The 24,765-nt window shown below is 38.7% G+C and overlaps 1 protein-coding gene across 9 annotated transcripts in view; it reads left to right on the forward strand.

The window, feature by feature from the left end:
- The window catches only part of LOC136829919 (high affinity cAMP-specific and IBMX-insensitive 3',5'-cyclic phosphodiesterase 8B-like), a 318,075-nt gene that overhangs the window by 132,390 nt on the left and 160,920 nt on the right, over positions 1-24,765 (forward strand). The window contains exon 2 of one of the 9 annotated variants that reach the window (XM_067089080.1): positions 22,548-22,626. The exons of the other annotated variants lie outside the window; for them this stretch is intronic. The gene's annotated coding sequence lies outside the window, so the exon portion shown is untranslated. The remainder of the gene's footprint in view (positions 1-22,547; positions 22,627-24,765) is intronic. 9 annotated transcript variants of the gene reach the window in all.

Here is a 24,765-nt window from a genome sequence, read left to right on the forward strand (position 1 = left end):
CGACCAGCGTTTACACACCCCATAAACATTACTGCTCGATGCAACCTTTCTGTCTTTCATTCAGTCAAGAACAAATCCATTGAGCAAGTCCTTTGTATAGGAATATGACCTTGTGGTGTCTTTCCACTTCTTGATAACGATCATTATTGGTATTCCTGTGTAAATGTATATTTTTATCGTTTGACATATGTCTATTTGTTATTCTTTATTTATTTTCCTTATACATATTGGCAGTCTCTGCTTTAGAGGTGTGCGAGTACTTTGAAAACAGATAATCATCTATGTCAAGCTCAGTGGGAATGTTTCCGCATTTTGGAATCGTTTATCTAGCTGCTAAATGATTATTTACTTCAGTGAATAATCATTTATAAATCAGTATTACCAGCCATTTCATTAGCCATCACCACATAGCACTGCATTGCCGTGGAAAAGGGAAAAATAAATTCTCCAGCAGCTAGCTGAGAGAGAGAGAGAGAGAGAGAGAGAGAGAGAGAGAGAGAGAGAGAGAGAGAGAGAGAGAGGGGGGAGGGGGCCATTGGTGAGGGGCGGCATTCAAAGAAATTTCAGCACATGGGACATCGCACGTGTCTGGCTTCCCCATTGATTTCATCTTTTGTTTTCGCATATTAAAAACGATGGAGAATTGAATTGGACCTGTATTTCTAAGATAATTTTTTTATGTAGTTATTTTTTATCTCTGTTAAGAAATTGACGTGTGTAAGCCCAAGTCATGATTTATGCTGTTGTAAAACCAATATAGAGGCCATGATTTTTATCATTTTTATCTCTGTTAAGAAATGAAAGTTTATAAATCAGATTCTTGGTTTTGTTGTAAAACCATTCAGATGTTGGGGAATAGACCTCTCATAAGTTCAGATGTTGGAGAATAAACTCCTCATAGGTTCAGATGTTGGAGATTAAAACTTTTCAAAGGTTCTATCCCTCAAAAGAAATAGATGTAAACTGCCTTTAATAATTAACTCATATTTTTCATTATTCCACTTCTTTGTCTCATCATTTTCCTTGCTGAGAAAATGACATTGCAGTCACATCACATTGACCTGATAAAGGACATGAGACACTGATGTGTATTTTTCCCAATAACTGTATTAATTGCATTATGGTACCTTTGACCTCAACCCAGGGTCATTTTTTCTAGTTCATGGTCACGTGGACTCGTGTTTTTCCTGATTGTTTTGCTAACATTTGTTTTGTCATTTTATATATTTAGTGTCAAGTGCTATCATAATAATATACACTTTGACATTGGCCCAGGTTCAATTGGTTACATCTGAGGTGACACAGAACACACAAAGTTGTTTCCAAAGGCATAACCTTGTAATATAAACAAAACAGGGAGGGGGGGGGCCACCCTAGAAAACTAAATAGTGCCCTGTTATGAATAAAAATAAGAGCTAATAGAGTCTAAATGTAGAATTCTCTTCAAAAAGATTCTTCTGTTGTGTATTTGCCTGTCTAGAATAAAAGACATGAACGAAGAGTGAAGGAATAACTTGGCGGAGGTATTTAGCGTCCATTAGGCCTCAACATTCTCACCTTTCTTGATCCTGTATAGTAATACTCGGTTCTTATTCAGTAGATCTCTCCCCTTTAATTGTCCGATATCATTTCTGTTTTCATTCCCTTGAGTTTAGAGCTGTAGAAATACTCGTCCATTTGTTTTGTAGATATTCAGGGTAGTGATTTATTTATGGTTATTGCGAAGCCTCCAAATAAGATTGTGTGTCCCATGTTAGGGAAACTTGGACAACAAAGTGTTTTATCAGTTTAAAGCGTAATTCCTGATTGACGACATTCCAGGTCAGTACATTACGTGACGAGACACTTGCTTTTATTTTAACCCCCTGTCTCACATTCCTTCCTAGGGGTGGGGGGACGACGCAGTGCACTGTAGTCATTACTGAAGGTTCTTTGCAGCGTCCTTTCGGCCCCTAGTTGCCACCCCTTTCATCCTTGTGACTGTACCTCCGTTCATATTCTCTTTCTTCCATCTAACTCTCAACCTCTCCTAACAGTTTTTAGTTTTCTGTAAAAGAAAACTGTTGTGCCGGCTTTGCCTGTCCGTCCGCACTTTTTCTGTCCGCCCTTAGATCTTAAGGGCTACTGAGGCTAGAGGGCTGCAAATTGGTATGTTGATCATCCACCCTCCAGTCATGAAACATAAAAATTACACCCCCTCTAGCCTCAATAGTGTTTATTTTATTTAAGGTTAAAGTTAGCTATAATCGTGCTTCTGGCAACGACATAGGATAGGCCACCACCGGGCCGTGGTTAAAGTTTCATGGGAGGCGGCTCTTACAGCATTATGCCGAGACCACCGAAAGATAGAGCTCTTTTCGGTGGCCTTGATTATACGCTGTACAAAAAACTCTGTTGCGCCGAAGAAGCTTCGGCGTATTTTTTACCTGTTTAAGGTTTTCCTCCTGTTACACCTTTCAAACCTTTTTACTCTCAATTTCCGTCGCAGCGCTGAATGACCTCAGAGGGCCCAGCGCTGGCCATTTGGTCTAAATTCTGTATTCTGTTCTGCTATCTCGCATTCACTCTCACTTTGTGGACATTGGACCACCTCTTATTTCATTCCCTCTTGGTCCTCCTCTCAGCCTTCCTCTAATAATTTCCAAAATATGCACCCATTCACCAGCTTATTATCCTCCAGTTTCTCCACGTGACCAAACCACTTTAAAAAGTCTGATTTATATTTTTGTTTCTTTTAGTACACGTTTGTCTTATCTCTACTTCCCTTTTCCTTACAACACTGATGACTGCAGACAGTTGTTCTCAACAGGGTCTAGTTTTGCTTGCGTACTTCTGACTGCAGCTGCTGTGCTACAGCAGACCAATAGAAAGTGTTGGAACATTAGAAAGTGTTATTAAATCAATGAAAAATATATTGAAAGGTGAGTTGTGGAAAGACTTTGGAAATTGGAAATAGTTACTGTCATTACTTTTGATAACTTGACTATCGCTTCTATTCTCTCTCTCTCTCTCTCTCTCTCTCTCTCTCTCTCTCTCTCTCTCTCTCTCTCTCTCTCTCTCCTGTTGTTAACTTTACTGTTGCTTCTACTCTCTCTCTCTCTCTCTCTGTCTCTCTCTCTCTCTCTCTCTCTCTCTCTCTCTCTCTCTCTCCCCCTCTCTCTCTCTCTCTCTCTCTCTCTCTCTACTTTTGTTAACTTTACTGTTGCTTTACTCTCTCTCTCTCCTTTTGTTAACTTTACTGTTGCTTCTATTCTCTCTCTCTCTCTCTCTCTCTCTCTCTCTCTCTCTCTCTCTACTTTTGTTAACTTTACTGTTGCTTCTATTCTCTCTCTCTCTCTCTCTCTCTCTCTCTCTCTCTCTCTCTACTTTTGTTAACTTTACTGTTGCTTCTATTCTCTCTCTCTCTCTCTCTCTCTCTCTCTCTCTCTCTACTTTGTTAACTTTACTGTTGCTTCTATTCTCTCTCTCTCTCTCTCTCTCTCTCTCTCTCTCTCTCTCTCTCTCTCCCTTTTGTTAACTTTACTGTTGCTTCTATTCTCTCTCTCTCTCTCTCTCTCTCTCTCTCTCTCTCTCTCTCTCTCTCTCTCTCTCTCTACTTTTGTTAACTTTACTGTTGCTTCTATTCTCTCTCTCTCTCTCTCTCTCTCTCTCTCTCTCTCTCTCTCTCTCTCTCTCTCTCTCTCTCCTCTCACCTTTTTTAACTTTACTGTTGCTTCTATTCTCTCTCTCTCTCTCTCTCTCTCTCTCTCTCTCTCTCTCTCTCTCTCTCTCTCTCTCTCTCACCTTTTGTTAACTTTACTGTTGCTTCTATTCTCTCTCTCTCTCTCTCTCTCTCTCTCTCTCTCTCTCTCTCTCTCTCTCTCTCTTTGTTAACTTCTAACTTTACTGTTCTCTTCTCTCTCTCTTCTCTCTCTCTCTCTCTCTCTCTCTCTCTCTCTCTCTCTCTCTCTCTCTCTCTCTCTCTCCTTTTGTTAACTTTACTGTTGCTTCTATTCTCTCTCTCTCTCTCTCTCTCTCTCTCTCTCTCTCTCTCTCTCTCTCTCTCTCTCTCTCTCTCTCTCTCTCTCCTTTTATTAACTTTACTGTTGCTTCTATTCTCTCTCTCTCTCTCTCTCTCTCTCTCTCTCTCTACTTTTGTTAACTTACTGTTGCTAACTATTCTCTCTCTCTCTCTCTCTCTCTCTCTCTCTCTCTCTCTCTCTCTCTCTCTACTTTTGTTAACTTTACTGTTGCTTTACTCTCTCTCTCTCTCTCTTTTGTTAACTTTACTGTTCTCTCTCTCTCTCTCTCTCTCTCTCTCTCTCTCTCTCTCTCTCTCTCTGTCTATTTTGTTAACTTTACTGTTGCTTCTATTCTCTCTCTCTCTCTCTCTCTCTCTCTCTCTCTCTCTCTCTCTGGCCTCGTTGCGCAGTGGTAAGGGTACTCACCTCACAAACTAAAGGACCTCTGCTCGATTCTCGAACCAACCGGACGAGGAGGAATGAACTGGAACATTCCTTCCTTAGATCGGGTGTGCCTCCGTTGACTTAACCAGTGAATTAGGCGCTTAGGTGTTGGGCAGCTGTTGCAGATAGCAGCCATCAAATAACACTAGTCATAAGGTTCATTGCTGCTTTTATTTGTACAATGTTTAAGCAGGAAGGCTCCGATGGGTTAATCCTCACCCCACTGCACTGGGGTGAAACCATTCCTAATGTACTCCCAGTAGCTGTGCGCTGTAGGCATTACTTTAGGTTCTTTGCAGCGTTCCTTCCTTCCTTCCTTCCTTCGGCCTCTAGCAGTAAACCCTTGCATTCCTTTTACTGTACCTCCTTTCATATTCTCTTTCTTCCTTCTGACTTTCCACCTTCTAACAACTGATTCATAGTGCAACTGCTTTGAGGTTTTCCTCCCGTTACACCTTTCACACCTTTTTACTCTCAATTTCCGTGTCAGCGCTGAATGACCTTATAGGTCCCAGCGCTTGGCCTTTGGCCGAAATTGTATATTTCATTCTATTCTGCAAACAGTTGCAGAAGGAGCTCAGTATTATATTTTGCCCTTAACTGCGGGAAAACAAAGCGATCTTTATCGAAGTAAATCGATCAGTGAAGTTTTGTCAGAAACTTCAACGTTTGTAAATAATCCAATTATAAAGTTTTCGAAAGAATTTTGATTTAATTGACAAAAAAATAACAAAAAGATATAAGTAAAAGAAATCCTTCGAGCCAGACCTGTGAGAGCTGATAATCAGCTCAGTGGTCTGGTAAAATTACTTTAACAATAACGGTTCATGGCGACACAAACTTGAAGACTTGAAGTCTAGTGAGAAATCGCGCAGTTTCACAGAGTGTCAAGTTCCGGAATTTGATGTCAGCTTCTCTGTTGACCAAATAAGGTCAACTCATATTGATAGGCTCATGTCGACAGTCATAGCGAGCTGTCATAAAAATAGTCTCCGTTTAATTAAGCAAAATATAGTAGACAGGAGTTGGTGTTGATAGTTCCTTAATGTTCTCAACTCCATTGTTTAAATAATGGTGAATCGACCAGTATTTTTGACTTGCATTATTGAATGTGGCCTCATCTTTCCTTCAAGTTAAATAGGCTTAAAGCCCTCTTAATTGATCAGTTAATAAACCAGGCTCTTTATATTAGAACGAAAAAATATGGAGATACTGAATGAATGGGGCCATCATCCTTCAGCAAGGTTAAATAGGCTTGAAACTCTCTTCGTTTATCAGTTAACAAACCAGGCTCTCATGGTACGCCACCTGAATATGAAGAGAGAAAATAAAATTACACTGGTGAGTCAGATGCTCGCAGGATGTCATAAACTTCTACCAGTATTATGTGACCTGTTCTATTCAATGATGCCCATCATCTTTCAGCCAAGTTAAGTAGCTTGAAACCCTCTTAAATTTATTAATAAACAAACCAAGTTCTTATGATATATATCGATTAATATGAAGATAGAAAATAAATAATGGAGTATCAAATGCTCTCAGAACTCATGAACTTCGACCAGTATTATATGACTTCATCTTTCAAGTTAAGTAGGCTGACACCCTGGTAATAAAATTTTGTCGATTCTATTCTGCTACCCATCCGTTGAGTGATCTCAACACAGCGCGCAAGCGCGCAGTTCAAACACGATCAGACAGACACACAACCAGTTCCAAAGTCAGGACTGACGTCATGACTGCAGTAACCAATTTGAATATGACAGAATTCGTTTTTTTTTGGGGGGCGGGGAGACGAGGAACTCGGCGAGGTAATCCTCGCCCCGGATGAGAGGACCATTTGATGTTGTTTGCAGTCGGGACCCAAAATACCATTTTTTGATTCTCCATTATTTATTTTCTATCTTCATGTTTATTCGATATATCGCAAGAGCTTGGTTTGTTGATTGATAAAGTAAGGGAGTTTTAAGCTACTTGGATGAAAGGTGACGGTCACACTAAATAAAACAAGTCATATAATACTGGCAGAAGTACATGAAAGTGTGCGAACACTTGATTCACCAGTGTATATTTATTTTGCATCTTCGTATTTATTTGGTAGAATATAAAGAGCCTGGTTTGTTAACTGATAACCTAAGAGGGTTTTAAGCCTATTCAACTTAAATGAAAGATGATGGCTACACTCAGTAAGTAAGTTATGAAATGCTGGTCGATTCCCCAATATCTATTTTGTATCTTCCTCATTATTTGGTGCAACATAAAGAGCCTGGTTTGTTAACTGATAAAATAAGAGGGTTTTATGCTCCTTCACTTGGTTGAAAGATACTGTCCACATTCAGTGAAACAGGTTGCATGATGCTGGTCGAAGCTCATGAGATGCTGAAAGAATATGATTTACCTGTTTATATTTATTTTCTGTTTATACTTATTTGGCATACCAAATAAATTAAGAGGGGTTTCATCTATATAACTATGTTGAAAGATGGTGATCACATTCAGTAAGACAGGTCATACAATACAGGTCCAAGTCCAGGAAACTCTGGAGGCAAATTTCCCACCGATCCCTTTAGGGGGCTTTGTACCCCCCAAGAGCAATGACAGTGGACTCTTTCGCGCTCCATTATATTGTTGGGAGCGTAAACCCTTTGCCCCAGGGAGCCAAATGTCAATATCAAAAGGATGGAGGTGAATTTCAGTTACTGTTTCGTTTGAGTTTTTCTCCCTTTTTTTTCAATATACCGATTGTTTTTGTGTGCCAAGGTTGGCGCTCATTTGTTTCTGTTTGTTTGCCTTATATCGCTTTGTCTGGCTTTGTTTTCTTATTTACACAATATCGCCCTATATATATATATATATATATATATATATATATATATATATATATATATATATATATATATGATGACTATAAAATATTTTCTGTAAATTAGAATTCTGTCATTTGGGGGAAACAGTTGTTTCCGTAATATAACACTGTAAAATCTACCCACTTTGGCGTTTTTATGAGCAACCTTTATTTCTTTTTATATATATATATATATATATATATATATATATATATATATATATATATATATATATATATATATATATATATATTTCTAGCTCACCACAGGACCGAACCCCGGTCTTTCTCATGTGAGTATTTACGTACCTAAGATTTTTTCCTGGGCAGGCGACAAAGCCCTAATACCAGCGAATTTGACCCAACTCCCCGCCCCATGAGCACTCGAATTGCTAACACTTCATTCGACTTACCCCTTTCAATGTGAGATACGATGGAAGTGAACACATGGGAACGCGTTTCACAGAAATCAATTTCTGACTCACCACGGGACCGAACTCCTTTTATGACACTTGTGCCCGAATTGCTAATGCGCCCTGGACTCTCACTCGAAAGACCCGGGTTCGGTCCTGTGGCCAGTTAGAAATTTGTTTCTGTGAAACATGTTCCCATGGCTTCTATTTATATATATATATATATATATATATATATATATATATATATATATATATATATATATATATATACATATATGTATATTAATTCAGAGGAACGAGAATTCATAAACACCTCTAAAGATTTGATGTAAACTGGACGACATTATTGCTGGTGCCACCCTTTCCAAGGACAATAAAGCTCATGATAAAATATTTTACAAACGGAACAAATTGCCTATACAGAACGCTCAAAACCAGATCGTCAAGCCCCTTACTTACACTGTGCCACTCACCTTCTATCTTACATGAACTGTCGCTTCAACGCCTCTTCCGCACCATGTAACTAGTAAGTACCCTATCTTCGCCTTTGCTCTCACCTTTCTCCCACAACTTCCACATTAGTTGATTATTCATTGTTGATTTTTGTCATGGCGAGAGACCCATTTTCATTATTGATATTTATATAATACCAATGCAGGAAGTCATTCAATTAAAGCGAATGTCGTGTGTTTGAAAACATTTTGCGGAACTTGACTTGATATTTTCGTAATGGGTGTTTTGTTTCCTACAGATTATAAAAAAGGAAGCCATTTCCACTCCTTGGGGAACACACTTGATCTGATCTGGTAGGAAATTGGATATCAGCAAAATTGTCTGTGTAGAGTTGCTCCTGTTGCCTCACTCCAACGACCTCTATCTTGTAGGGGGTTAGTGCCGTCAGTGCACCTCGCGCGGTGCACCATAGGCGTTACTTAAGGTTCTTTGCAGCATCCCTTCGGCCCCTAGTTGCAAACACTTTCACTCCTTTTACTCTACCTGTTCATATTCTCTTTCATCTCACTTTCCACGCTCTCCGAGCACTTGTTTCATACTATCAATTTCCCTTGCAGCGCTGAATGGCATCCTATGTCCCAGCGCTTGGCCTTTGGCCAAAATTCTATATTCCATATTCCATATTCCAACAAGATCAAGGCCGATTGTTGAAGAGGGCAGAGAAGTAAAGGAAGGTGATTTCTGGAATCTTGGAATGAGAAAAATGGTAAGGAACCGACCGGATCCGTGTGGGATAACACAAAAGATAGGATAAAGGACAAAATTTATCAGCTACAACACGAAAGAACAATCTGAGTGGAAACTTTGGGGGTATGCACAGTAATGACAAATTACTACCCAAATTCCAGAGGGGAAAAGGTCTAGTAATACATATATTACATACATACTCACACACACATACACCCATATATATATATATATATATATATATATATATATATATATATATATATATATATATATATATATATATATATATATATATATATATATATATTATACTGTAGATATATATACACATATATATACACACACACACATACACGTATATATGTTACAGTAAGATTGTGAAACCATGGATTTCACGAAATCCCTGAAGTTTTCAGGGAATTCGTGAAATCACTAATTCACTTAGGAACATTTGATCGCCGAGGGGCTAGCACTAAACTCAGCGAAACTGTGATTCATCTACACTGTTTCACTGTGTTTAGTACTAGCCACTCGGGGATCAAGTGTGTTTCGCCATGTTTGGTACCAGCCCATTTTGGGGATCAAATGTCCCTAAATGCATTTGATCCCCGGGGGGTAGTACTAAAAATGGCAAAACCCGTTTGATCCCTGAGCGGCTAGTACTAAACACAGCAAAACAGTGTAGATGAATCACTGTTTCACTGTGTTTAGTACTAGCCCCTCGGGGATCAAGTGTCCCTAAGTGCATTGATCTCCAAGGGGCTAGCACTAAACACAGCGAAACAGTGTAGATAAATCACTGTTTTGCCGTGTTTAGTACTAGCTCCTCGAGGATCAAGTGTCCCTAACTGAATCCTGTAACATCTATACATCTACATAACTACATATACTGTACACGCACACACCTTCAACATGAAGTTGTGGATATGGAAGCGAGACACCTAGTAAAGGAGAAAATATTCTTTTGAAATGAAGTTCTGTTGAAGGGAGAAATGAAAATCATGTCTGGTTGCATAACAGGACAGATACAGAGGTCGAAAAAAAGTGAGCGAGAAAAACAGGGGAGTAATGAAAATACAGGGTTAAATCAGAGCAAATATTTTAAGAAGGAAAAAGTGTAATGGAGGGAACTGAATGTGGAGACAAGGGTTAAGGCGCCAGTTCTTCTTATAGTAAACATTTCGGATAAGGAGCCAGTGCCTGTCAGAGTAAAAGATTCAAACTGAGAGATGCTGTATGACGTGAATGCTGTTGTGTCAATGGAGTGAGTATTTTAAAAGAGCTGATGAATGCGGACAGTGTGAGAAAGACAAATCAGGTGCTGTAAATTCGAGAATGGGACAATTAAAAAGGTGAACACTGGAGAGGCTCCTGAAATTTGGTAAACTGCAATGAGCTGCTGTTTATGTTGGTAACAGTATGATTGACTGGCTGACCAGGGTTTGTGAGGTATGTCTGGACGACGGAAAGGTTCTAAAGGAATGGATGAGAAAACTGCTGGATGAGAGCTCCAATTATTCTGTTGTACAAAGGAAAAGGCAGTAGCAGTAATTTTGAGAATTACATGGGCATAATAACCAATATTGAATATATCAGAGAAGGTGCATGCTAGGTATTTAGTTGTGAAAGTCAAATATATAACAGAAGGGTTTACAGCCAAAGAGCAGCGTGGGAGGAGACAAGGATGAGTGTGTGTGTGTGTGTGTAAATCGAAGGTTTACGAAACATTTCTATGACAACATAGAGAGTCAAGATAACATGGTGAACGGGGATTGCGTGAACTTGGAGAGAAGTTACGAGAGAATGAATAGAAATATATTATAAAGTGTGCTGAGTTTTAATGGTGTACAAGGTAACATACTGAGATCAGCCAGGATGATTTATCATGGCACTAATGCTTTTGTAGCAGTTTGTGTACAGGAGAATGACTGATTATTATAATATGAAAGTGGGTATCAGAGAAATGTCAGTCTTCAAATACATTTCATGTCAGATGGTTGGCATGATGAGAGAACTCTGAAATGGGACAAGAGATTTAGTTGTAAGGAAAGTTCTAATTGCATCTTTAGGATGGAATCCTTTCAGTTTTTAGATTTGAGTGAACTAGGAATTGAAATTTCATAGATTACATAACTACCTTTAAGCCAAGACTATATAGAGCTTCACACGTTGCTAAGTTGCTCAGAAAAAATGGGAAAAATCTCAGTTAACAGGAAACTGTTATCACAAAGCTGCTTGAGAAAGGGTTTTCCAACACCTGATACAATTCTTGAATTGCAAGTGGCTCCGCGAGTTTTGCGAGCGAAAGACTGCCCATTACGAAATAGAATCGAACTTCAGCGAAAGATTCAAGAAGTTACTTAGTGAAGATATCTGGGCAGTGAAAACAAAAACATTATTATTATTATTATTATTATTATTATTATTATTATTATTATTATTATTATTATTCAGTAGTTGAACCCTATTCTTATGTAACAAGCCTACCCTAGGGGCCATTGACTTGAAATTCAAGCTTCCAAGGAATATGGTGTTCATTAGGAACAAGTAAGAGGAAGTAAAGTGAAATGCAGAGAGAAGAGATCCCACTTATCAAAAAAAAAAAAATAATAATTAATAGATAAAAAGGATTAAAATGCAAGAAGAATAGTGTTTGGGTAGTAATGCATTGCGTTTTCACTTGAACTTCTGAAGTTCTAATTGCACGACATCCTCTCAAGGGAGACTGTTCCCAGTCCAACGGTGGGAGGAATGAAGGACCTCTGGAACTGGGGAGTTCGACAGCGAGGCACATTTACTACATAGTGTTGCTACTGTTCAGCGAATCTGGTTGCTCTCTCCGGCAGATAAAGATCAGGGATCAATTGTGATTGTGAGAGATCTCTGTTGGAATACAACTTATGGAAAAGTGACAAACAAGAGACCATCCGTTGATGGTCCAAGTCATAACTGCTACTGTCAGGAAACAGCTCGTCATGTAAAACAGCAGGGCGTGTTGAAGGAGGGAATCAACTGCCCAACCTGAATCTTTCGTCATTTGCATAATGGTGATTGATGTAAATCATGTGTAAGTGAGCGTAAAACTGTGAACAGGCTGTGAAGGGAAGTGTTCTGACAGTATACCTTGCAGACGTCAAGTGAATGAGATTCAGGAACTTTGTTGAAGGGGTGTTTTGTCAGCCAGGTGTGGAATTCTTTCCTTGTGATAGTTTATTTGTTTTCACCCATTTATCTATTAATTTAACGATTTATCTTTTTTTAATAACTGATCTCTTCACTGTATTTCCTATGACCTTCTGTAGTTTCTTTCAAGCGAACATTGAAGCCAATTGCCCCTGTAGGTTTGTTCCATATGAATGGGGTTCATCTTCTGAATAATAATAATAATAATAATAACAGTGTAGACTAGGTAGATATCTTTTTTAGTTTTCTGAAAAGAAAACTATTGTGCCGGCTTTGTCCGTCCGCCCGCACTTTTTCTGTCCGCCCTTAGATCTTAAAAACTACTGAAGCTAGAGGGCTGCAAATTGGTATGTTGATCATCCACCCTCCAATCATCAAATATACCTAATTGCAGCCCTCTAGCCTCAGTAGTTTTGATTTTATTTAGGGTTAAATTAGCCATAATCGTGCTTCTGGCAACGATATAGGACGTGCCACCACCGGGTCGTGGTTAAAGTTTCATGGGCCGCGGCTCATACAGCATTATACCGAGACCACCGAAAGATAGATCTATTTTCGGTGGCCTTGATTACACGCTGCAGCGGCTGTACAGAAAACTCGATTGCGCCGAAGAAACTTCGGCGCATTTTTTACTTATTAAATCTAGTTTTGAAGCAAAGTTTAAAAATCATTTCGCTCCTTCCGCCAAGGGAGGACTCGGTGTTCTGTCTGACCGTCATCGGTCCGTCTCAGAACAGGATTTCGTGAAGAAAAGTCATCAATTTTACTCTGATATCCACCGAACATTTCCCACCCAGAGGGAACATTCCAACAAATGTTCCCCCCAACATTCATCAGTATCCTCACACCCATAGTGGGGATAGTGCCGTCAGTGCATTTCATGCGGTGCACTGTAGGCATTACTTAAGGCAGTGGTTCTTAACCTTTTTCAATGTGTGCACCCCTTTCAAATCAGCAGTCAGCTTTCGCACCCCATCCGTTGCTGAAATGAAAAAAAAAACAACGTTGCCGCTTCATTAGGAAATTAGGTGTAGGTTTAACTACAGCTCAGAGCACTGCTGTACCAAGAATAATAATAATAATAATAATAATAATAATAATAATAATAATAATAATAATGATAATAATAATAGTAATAATAATTATTATTATTATTATTTTATCTTATTTTATTCTTATTTTTTTGCAGAAAAAAACAACATGCGTATATAAAAATACATTTTGCTTTAATTATTCCTGGGCAACCTGGCACCCCTGGTTAAGAACCACTGATTTAAGGGTTTTAGCAGCGTTTCTTCGGCCCCTAGCTGCAACCTCTTTCATTCCTTTTACTGTGCCTCCGTTCATATTCTCTTTCTTCCACCTTACTTTCCACCTTCTCCTAGCAATTGATTCAGAGTGCGAGTGCGAGGTTTTCCTCCCGTTACACCTTCAAAGACGTTCTTACTGCAAATTTCCCTCTCAGCGCTGAATGACCTCGTAGGTCCCAGTGCTTGGCCTTTGGCCTAAGTTCTATGTTCTGTTCTATTCATAATTTATCAGTATCCTTCCAACCGTTGTTTAAAAAACAGAACGGATCACCAGACAATCGGACGAAAGTAAGCATGGCCTCATTGAGGTGACTGCCGCACTTACTAGCTTCTTCTTAACCTTTGGGCAGAATCGGTTGTGAAATTGCAGTTGCCTAGTCGAAGGCGTCTGGAATTTGGCTGAACTTTCCACTTTTTCAAACCTTTGGAAGTTTTGCAAATTGTGTTGAGTTCTCAGTGAAGGAGGTTTGATTCTCCAGTCTGTTCATGTTCAAGAATGAATGGCTGAAATGATTCTTGAAAACGAACAGACAGATGCTTTAGAGTAAACTCTGGAGCTTTCTTCTGCTATTTACGTTTCTAATCCTGACTATAATTACTCCGAAGGCGGGTTAGTGCCGTCACTGCACCTCATGTGGTGCACTGTTGGCATTACTGAAGGTTCTTTGCGGCGTGCCTTCGGCCACTGCTGCAACCCCTTTCATTCCTTTGACTTTACCTCCGTTCATGTTTTTTTTCTTTCATCTTACTTATTCCACCCACTCCTAACAATTGTTTCACAGTGCAACTTCGAGGTTTTCTTTCCGTTACACCTTTCAAATCTTTGACTCTCAATTTTAGTTTCAGCGCCGAATGACCTCAAGGGTCCCAGTGCTTGGCCTCTGGCCTAAATTCTTTATTCTGCTCTGTTCTGATTATGATTCGCAAGATACAAAAAAAAAAAAAGACAGGCCAAGTGGAGTCTTGGATCTGGCTTCTCCCGAATATAAAATAATAATATAAAATATTAAAATCACCTAACATATAAAGCTGTATTTTACTTTGCGACCAATTTGTCAGCATAATAGAAATGTGATATAATAACTGGAACTGTTATTGGAAAAATAAGTGATAACTGTACCACATGCTTTGCTTAAATTAAACTTCGGACACTTTTCTGGATTTGTAACGTCACTCAGACCCAACATGACCTGATCTGTGAAGAAGATCCAGCGTGCAGACTTCAGATTGGAAGTCGCTGAAAACGGAGGTTTTTGCTCCCATGTTATGTTACAAGCACACAGGCACACATAAGTATAGATCAGGGGAGCGCGGTGTTTGTGTCAAGCAAATTTAAAGGCAAGGCTACTGACACAGCTGATGTTTAATCTGGAAGTAACTGGTAGGACCATCTTGTGTGTAAACAGTTCAGTCAGTATCTTCGTGTAGGGAATTCACCTCTCTCTGTATAAGTCGACCTTTGTTGTGAACAACGGTGCAGAGAGCCGCCTCTTTCGCGTCTTTTCAATATTCAGCTTTCTTTAGGATTTTATTTTCAATAAAATGGAAATTACGAAGAAGTGACTTATTGGGAAAGTACAAATATATAAGAAAAAACGAAAAACTTGTAAATTTGAAGAATTAGTGACCCCTATCAGTTAAATATTCAGCCCTTCTTACTATTTAATTTTCAATAAAATTTAATTGACGAAGAAGTGACATATAGGGAAATACAAATATATAAGAGAAAATGAAAAATGGCAAATGCGAACATTCAAATGGTCCCTTCCATTTAAATATTCAGCCCTTCTTTAGGATTTTATTTTCAGTAGCTGAAGTTACGAAGAGAGGCATACTGGGGAAGGACAAACATAAAAAAAAGAAAACTGGCAACTTCGAACAATTATTGTCCCCAGTCACTTAAACATTGAGCCCTTCTTTAGGATTAATTTCAATAAAATTGAAATTAAGAAGAAGTGACACTTTGGGGAGGTAAAAGTATACAAGAATCAATTCGAAAACCAGCAAATGTGAATAAATAGGGGTCCCAATACACCTTCGATTGTCAAAGTGTAGGCTACGCAAAGCAATACAGTGAGAGGCAGGCACTCTGAATGCAGAAGAAGGCCTGTTGTGGAATTCCAACTTTCAAAGTGAAAATTTGCTTTTGGAATCGAGTCAGGCAACACGACTCCAGTGGATATTGACACCAAAGAACCGAATGGCCATTAGACGCGCATTTTAAGACAATGCATTTTTTCTGATCCTTTGAATGCTACGCTTGTACTTGATACATCTGCCACATTTTAATCGTAATGGCAAGTATTGTTTACGGATCTTCCTCTCCCTGGATTTGATGTGTCCCCAGAATTGACAATGAAAAGGGAGCCGTGATAGCGATAGCTAGAATGACCAGCGTGGAGGTTCAGAGTTAAAAAGGAACCTCTGTGCCAGTCGTTCCAGCTACTAATTCTAACACTGAACAGTAGTCAAGATTGGGAAGGTTATAAGTCAGACGGAATCACTGCAGCTGTTATGACAAATTATTATAGCCGTTATTCTAAAAGGAGAAACATTCAGGGTACCCTCCTTAGGGGGGATAGTGCCGCCAGTGCACCTCACGTGGTGCGCTGTAGGCATTACTTAAGGCTCTTTACAGCGCTCCTGCGTCCCCAAGCTGCAACCTCTTTCATTCCTTTAACTGTACCTCCGTTCATATTCTCTTTGCACCCTCTCTAACAATTGTTCCATAGTGGAACTGCGAGGTTTTCCTCCTGGTACACCTTTCAAAACTTTCTACTGTAAATAACCCTTTCATCGCTGAATGACCTCATAGGTTCCAGCGCTTGGCCTTTGGTCTAAAATCTGTATTCTGTTCTACTCTATTGTATTCTGTTCTATTGAATTCTATTCAGGGTAGCATGTTTCTTATGACGTCCACCATTTAATTGTGCAGGAGGAGCGAAGGAGAGAAAGGAGGCAGACTCGATTCATCAGAGCGCTCTGCCAGTTTCCAATGATTCTTTTGTGGATGATTCCTGACGCGAATCTCTGTCCTCGAAAGGCGCTTGACTCTCATAGAACACTCGGGGCACCATCCATCCTGACATCCCCGTGCCCCAGGAAGGGTCAAAACACCTGCGACCTGACCTGAGGCGGTTTTCAACGCGACAGATGTTTTGTGTATCAGAAGTAGTCAGGTGGCGCCGGCCAACTGACCCTGCCTTGTCGCACGGTAGCCTACACGAATTTTAATTTGGGTAACGGAAGGTCGCACGCACACACACACACACACACACACACAACACACACACACACACACACACACACACACCGCCGCCCACTCACTCACCTGCCCTTGTGCTGGTCATGTTTAATTGAGGTCTCTCTCTCTCTCTCTCTCTCTCTCTCTCTCTCTCTCTCTCTCTCTCTCTCTCTCTCTCTGTATGGTTTTGGCGTCAGAGACAAACAAAGCAACACCGCATGCATCATCTGTGTGCTTGTATATTATGTATATATATATGTGTGTGTGTATGTATATACTGTATATAAGCGTACACAAACATATATATTATATATATAAATATATGTGTGTGTTTGTTTCCATACATATATGTGCATGCCACTGTCGTAAAACTAGCTTTCAAGCTCATATTCTCTCTTCATAACCAAACCATTTCATAGCTCTGTGATCCATGCAACCGTTGCATTGTATACCTTATTTTTGCTCGTAACTTCAACTTCAATTACATTCACAAATCGTAGATAATGTATCACAGCATCACAATTATCACTATTTTTCCATTCACCGTTGTGAGGTCTCGACATTCTTTTGTTCCACAGATTCTGCAGTGCATTTGCTGCCTCTCTTAATACTCTGTGTGACTCATCTGTGTCATTGTGCTACCATCGTCTGTACTCTCTCTCTCTCTCTCTCTCTCTCTCTCTCTCTCTCTCTCTCTCTCTCTCTCTCTCTCTGTGCACAGATATTGGGTGGGGTGGATCTACTTCCCCAAAAAATGGATTTACGAGACAAAATATATTGCTGTCCTTCGACAAAATCTAATCTCACTCTTGTTAATTTTTAGCGGATACACTTTCTTAGCTTGGACACCTCTTGTCTCTCTCTCTCTCTCTCTCTCTCTCTCTCTCTCTCTCTCTCTCTCTCTCTCTCTCTCTCTCCATTCATCCGTGTCCAGTTATCTGCATTTATCAATTCCCGTCTTCCGTGGCAAAGGCCTCTTGCTAGACTCGTTTGGGGCGTCCCTATAATGTCAGTGGATGTGTTTCTTCGTGGCCGGTAGATCTTTTCCCTCGTGTGTACTAAGTGCTTAGTCGCTTTCATTTCGATCTCGCCCACCTGTCTCATTTGATCCTCGTGTTGCCGGGGTCCTTTTTCCCTCCGCCCGGTATTTTGGGGCTGACTTGGCAGATTTTATGAAGGGGTAAATATTTGCCATTTTTCATTCGTTGGGTATCGGTTGGGTCAAAGAATTTCTTCTTCTTCTTCTTCTTCTTCTTCTTCTTCTTCTTCTTTTCATTATTATTATTATTATTATTATTGAATTTGATTGCTGCTACAATGCCATTTAGTTTAAAATACTCTTTTTTCCTATTCTTCAGAAGAATAGAAAAAGAGTATTTTAAACTGAATGGCATTTTAGCAGCAATCAAATTCAATAAAATATGCTTAAATGAAGGGTTACTATCGATATATTATTATTATTATTATTATTATTATTATTATTATTATTATTATTATTATTATTATTATTATTATTATTATTATTTCTGCAGAGTAACAAACGCCAAAGGCCATAGTCTTGCAAAGGAAGTTTCGCCAAAGAAGAATACCGATTTTAAAAATGAGAAAACAGAGAGAAGATAATAAACATGGGGAAAAATAGATAAATAAATAAAAGACATATTAATCAAACAAATAAAGAGATCATTAAATATATAGATACTTTTTGATTCAGGACCTGACTGGATTCACTGGCGAACACCGAAAACACCGACATGCGCTGTCATTTGCCAGTAGGTCGCCAGTTCATAGAGGCTGACCTCCTTGCTCTGGGCGTCAGCCCTACTGACTGATGAACTCTTAGTTTCTAAGGCCTTCGAGAGATTCTGGCATAAGGCCTAGTCATCCAGATTCCTTCCTTATGGCTCGGTTTATCCAATGAAATTAAGTCCTAATTTCTCGGAAGAACGGTGTGTGATTGTGTGCGTTGTAATTGACGGCGCAGCTTCTGTTCATTTCTTTAGCTCACGTGTCCCTTGGGGGAGATGGGGGGAGTGCCTCAGTGCATCTCACGCGGTGCACTGTAGGCATTACTTAAGGTTCATTGCAGCGTCCCTTCGGTCCCTAGCTGCGACCCCTTTCATTCCTTTCACTTTACCTCCATTCATATATTTTTCTTCCATCTTTCTTTCCACCCCTGTACTGACAGTTGTTTCGTAGTGCCTCAACTGCTTTGAGGTTTTGCTCCTGTTACGCCTTTCAGACCGTTTTACTCTAATTTCCCTTTCAGCGCTGATTGACCTCATAGGACCCAGCGCTTTGCCTTTGGCCTAAATTCTATATTCTATTCTATTTCGAGGAAGTGTAAAAACTGCCACGAGACTTGCCCCTGGAAAAACAGTGAAGAGAGCAGTGGCCTGGGGTTTGAAACCTTCTCGGGACCGCCCGGCTTTTGAAAGAGAATCGGTGACTTCAGGTAGTGAACACATAAGAGAAGCAAGAATTCCACACTGACTGTGGCAGTAGAGGCAAATGGCTCTCGCCCAACTAAGTAGAATCCGAGAGCTAATTTTGATTTGAACGATGAAATCTGGCCCTTTAAAGCCGAGCACTGGGTGGGCACTTTCAGCCATTCATCGCTCAAGAGTGAAAAGAGGGAGTTGGAGTGGTTGGACAGCAAGATGGAAGAAAGGAAAGGGAAAAGGAGGTGGAGTAAAAGACTAAAAAGGAGGGCAGTTAGGGGAGCCTCTGGGACGCTGCAAACACACCTTAGTAATGCCTACGGTTCCCGTAGGGTGGTAGTGCCGTCAGTGCACCTCATGCTGTGTACCGTAGGAGTACTGAAGGTTCTTTGCAGCGTCCCTTCGGCCCCTAGCTGCAACCCCTTTATTCCTTTTATTGTACCTCCGTTCATATTCTCTTTCTTCCGCCTTACCTTCCAACCTCTCCTAACAGTCGTTTCATAGTGCCTCAACTGTTTTGAGGTTTTTTTCCTGTCACACCTTTCAGACCTTCTTGACTGGCAAATTTCCGTTTCAGCGCTGAATGACCTCATAGGTCCTAGCACTTGGCCTTTGGCCTAACTTCTACTGTATATTCTACTCTATTCTATTCTAATGCCTACAGTGCACTACGTGAGGTGCACTGAGAGCACCAACCCTAGAGTTAATTGACAGCTTAGCTCATTATTCATATTGTAACCCTCTGATGGTTATGGCTAAAGGCCTGGCCTTTTAGAACCAATATTTCAGGCTGCTTGTTCGTCAGCTTCCGTGCTTACAGTTGTCCATTCCCGCTGGATGGTGACCGTATACTCTAGGGCCGCCAGTATTCTTAAATATTATACTGCGTCATTGTCTTCCAAAGACTTTTGAGTACGAGTTCCCTTGATAAGGGGAACTCAGTATTTAATCACGTGTTTACTGAATCTTTGTGAATATTGACATTAATTATATAATCTGTTTGGACTTGTTTGTTGTTGATTATGTAATCAGATCTGTATATATATATATATATATATATATATATATATATATATATATATATATATATATATATATATATATATATATATCATATATCATATATCATATATACATGCCTGGTGGGAGAGCAGGAGGAAGACCAAAACGTAGGTGGACGGACGTGGTTAGAGAAGAACTGAGAGACAAGCCGTTGTCACAGGACGGTGCGTTTTGACCGAGCCAGCCGGAGGAAAGCTATCAGAAACATCGACCCCATATATATATATATATATATATATATATATATATATATATATATATATATATATATATATATATATAGAGAGAGAGAGAGAGAGAGAGAGAGAGAGAGAGATCACATACAAGACTGTCTCCGCATTCATACTGTAATAATAATAATAATAATAATAATAATAATAATTTTAAGGATCACTCATTCCTGACTGTCATTGTAGAGACGTGATCCCAACATGACTTACGAAGGGACCGGGTTTGTTAGCCATTTTAGAAAGGGGAAAAATTTCGCTTTTTGCTTTTATTTCCTTCAGAGATGTTGTTTTGGTCAACTCATACTTGCGTCTGTGCACGCACAAGCGTAACATTAGCGCATGGTAATAGGGTTACTCTACCAGTATGTGTAGATACAAACATGCTTCGTAAATATGACATTATTATTATTATTATTCAGAAGATGATCCCTATTCATCTTGAACAAGCCCACCACAGGGGCCACTGCCTTGAAATTCAAGCTTCCAAAGAATTCGGTGTTCATTCGAAATAAGTAACAGAAGGCAACAGGAAATACAGAAAGAAGAGAGCATTTATTAGAGAAGGAAAAAATAAACCAACCAGCTAATAAATAGATAAATGATTTAAATAAAAGGAGAATTGTATTAGGATAGTAATGCACTGCACCTTCGCTTGAACTTCTGAGGTTCCAATTGCACGACATCCTCAGAAGAAGGGAGGCTGGTTCACAGGCCATCGGTGTGAGGAGGAATAAAGGACCTCTGGAACTGAGAAGTTTAACGTAACCAAAGCCGGTCTTCTCTTCCCTAATATACTATTTATTTATTTATTTATTTATTTATTTGTTATATTATTCTGTCTTTTCAAATTACTGGTCTCTTCTTTCTGTATTTCCTATTACCTCCTCTTACTGCTTTCGAATGAACACCATAATATTCTTTGGAAGCTTGAATTTCAAGTCAGTGACCCCTGTGGTTGCTTGTTCCATATGAATGGGGTTGTCTTCTGATTAATAATAATAATAATAATAATAATAATAATAATAATAATAATAATAATAATAATAATAATAATATTCGAAAAATTATCTGTAAATGTCATTACTTTGGTCATTTTTCTAACATTTACCAAACATGTATGATACATGGTGTCGTATTCATTATATTTATTATCTTTTGATATATATCTATCATAAACTGAGTTTCATATCTTCTTAATGTGAAGATCCTTCGTGGAAACGGCTCAAAGGATTCCAGTGTTAAGAACAATGAATGTTTATTTACGCAGTCAGGAAAATCTCTCCTAAATGAATTTGAAGATAATCTTTCCTTGCGGAATCAAGAATACTTTTTTGTTTTCTGTAAAAGGAAAATAATGATATGGCTATTTGTCTGTTCGCCCGCACTTTCCCTGTCCGCCCTCAGATCGTAAAACCACTGGGGCTAGAGGGCTGCAAATTGGTATGTTGATCATCCACCCTCCAATCATCAAACACACCAGTTGCAGCCCTCTTCTTCGAATTTTTATATCTTTTTATTTAATTTCAGTGCGGTCGTTTGTTTGTAGATTTTTTTTTTCTACAAACTTACCCCATTTCTTTATGTGCTGTGACAAAATGTCTCACATTCCTTCGTTTTGCGTTTTGCATTTGGAACTTAACAAACTGTCAGTATTGTCATAAGCAGGTTGATGTTATATAATCAATTTCCTTTTGTTAATGAAACTTCTGATTAACTCATTCTGTTCCATACGTAAGTGAGTTTTTTATATGTCATTTGTAACTTATTTCTTAGTTGGTATTATTATTATTATTATTATTATTATTATTATTATTATTATTATTATTATTATTATTATTCAGAAGATGAACCTTATTCCCATGGAACAAGCCCACCAAAGGGGTCACTGACTTGAAATTCAAGCTTACAAAGAATATTATGGTGTTCATTTGAAAGAATAGCAGAAGTTATAGGAAATACTAAAAGAAGAGATAAATTATTATAGAAAATAAATTAACAAATAAATAAACAGATAAAAGTGTGAATAAATTATGAAAAGTATAAGGGAAGTTGTTTTAGGGTATTAATACTTTGCATCTTTGCTTGAACTTACCAGGTTCTAATTGCACAGCATACTCAGGTTGGTTCTGATATGACGTATAATTAATGATCTTTTTCTTTTCCCCTTGCAGGTAGGTTGAACGCCATGGACCAGCCCCTTGGATGCCATGGATCAAGCTTTCAGACACAGTAGGCCTACCATTATTTGAGGTAAATTCAAGGTGCCTCACCCTCAAGGAAGAATGAGGTCTACCTTTCCAGAGAACTCTGAAGTTTCTTTTTGAATGTAAAGAACAGATCCAAAACTATTCTGAGGTAGAGAAATATAGTCTGTGGTTAGTGTCTCTGTGCATATTGAATGTGGGTTATGCGTAGTTTATCTCAACAAAATAAAAATAGCCTGTGGTTATTTTGTCTCCACATTGTAGGCATAGGCTTTGTTAGCGTATTCCCACATAGTGAATATTAGGCTTTGGTTAGTGTATCTGCACATAGCAAATATAGGCTGTGGTTATTTTGTCTCCACAGTGTAGGTATAGGCTTTGGTTAGTGTATCCCCACATTGTGAATGCTAGGTTGTGGTTAGTGTATGTACACAGAGTGAATTTGGGCTGTGGTCAGTTTATTCTCACACAGAGTAAATATAAGGTTTGGTTAATTTATCTCTACACAGAGTAATATGAGGTGAGGTTAGTTTATCTCTGCACAGAGTAATATAAGATTTGGTTAGTTTATCTCTACACAAAGTAATATAAGGTGAGGTTAGTTTATCTCTACACAGGGTAATATAAGGTGAGGTTAGTTTATCTCTACACAGGGTAATATAAGGTGAGGTTAGTTTATATCAACATACTAAGTATAGGCTGTGATTAGTTTACCTCCACACAGAGTAAATATAAAGCGTGGTTAATTAACTTCGATTGTCCCTTGGGACTGAGTCTTAAAGCGTCCCAGAACTTTTAATACTGAGTTTTACCAGAGAATGATTACTTTTTGATGAAAGTAATTTGAATTGTTTAATTCTTCGGGCTATTTTTATATGACTCAGGCATTCCATACAGATTTCGTTTTTTCCCTTGCAAGCAAGACGTGCTCTCTAAATAAATTAACATAATAGAACCACAATCCATTGGTGCACAGAAGTAATTGATTTGCTTTAAAGAATATGGAGAGTGCTCATTCGTAATAATCATATAATGATTTATGTCATTTTAAATGTACTGTAGTTCTGACACCTTCATGTGGATGTTAGATGTCACTGAAATTACTTGGTGCCACTGAAACCATTGACAGACAGCTTTCCTGATTTCAGAAAAAATTTCCTTTTATCATTTGATGACTGTTAAATCTTTGAAAGAATAATTTCATTGAATCCTTCAAGAAATTACTTGGTTTCAGGAAATCCTTTGAAACAGCATTTTATATAGATATACCTTCAAACTTTGATGCAGTGTCAATGAAAACTTGGAGAGAATATATTATGATATCATTAAATCTCCTGAGAGATGGCTGGAGATGACGTCAGTGAAACTCTGCTGTGAGCTGAAAACTCAAATGCTGTGCGTTCCAGACGGTCGTTTCTATGTTGAATTGTTTAAGTTGGTTACTTACTGTACTCTTCATGCCTGTTTAAGTACAATGTATATAAAATCAATACAGTACTGTACATTTTTTCATCCTAAAACACAGTGCACTGTACATACAGTACTGTATGTCCAAAATAGGCGCGCAAAACAACGAGTGGCATAATTTTAATTTGCAATCCCGTTTGCTAGTATATGAATGTTTGTGAGGTAAATGTCAGTAGTGGTGGCTGTATTTTGTCACTGAAATCTTTTAAAAAAGATAAGTGAAGGCACCAAAACGTATGAGAGACAACATGAAGGTAGCAGAAATCTCTTGAAGTGTACCTCTACAATCTCCTTAATTTTCAAAGAACCTCTTGATTGGTTAGTGAAGTCAGTGTCTTTATTTAAACCAGTCTTGAGACTCAATATAAAGTTAGCAGCAAGTCTTTTCCTTAAATGTTGAAGGAACCCAGGTTAGCCTTTAAGCAAAAAAAAAAAATTAAATAAATAAATAAAGTGGAGTGGGACTAAATCTTTAGTGATGGATCTTTCCCTTAAAAGAAGGTTGTTTAAGTGTGTTGATAAAGGCAGATTCTTAGTGATGATACCATTGTATATTGGAGAAAAAGATACTCTTACCAAACACAACAAAAAAATTTTTGTTTGTGGGTAATTCGATGTGTTTACTTTCTTTTATCATAGAGACTTTGCACCACTTCCCTGGCGAATTTTACCCTTCTCTCTGCATATTTTTAGAGGCCACAAGACAATATGGTGACTT

This window comes from Macrobrachium rosenbergii, chromosome 45, assembly GCF_040412425.1.
Source record: "Macrobrachium rosenbergii isolate ZJJX-2024 chromosome 45, ASM4041242v1, whole genome shotgun sequence".
NCBI lineage: Eukaryota > Metazoa > Arthropoda > Malacostraca > Decapoda > Palaemonidae > Macrobrachium > Macrobrachium rosenbergii.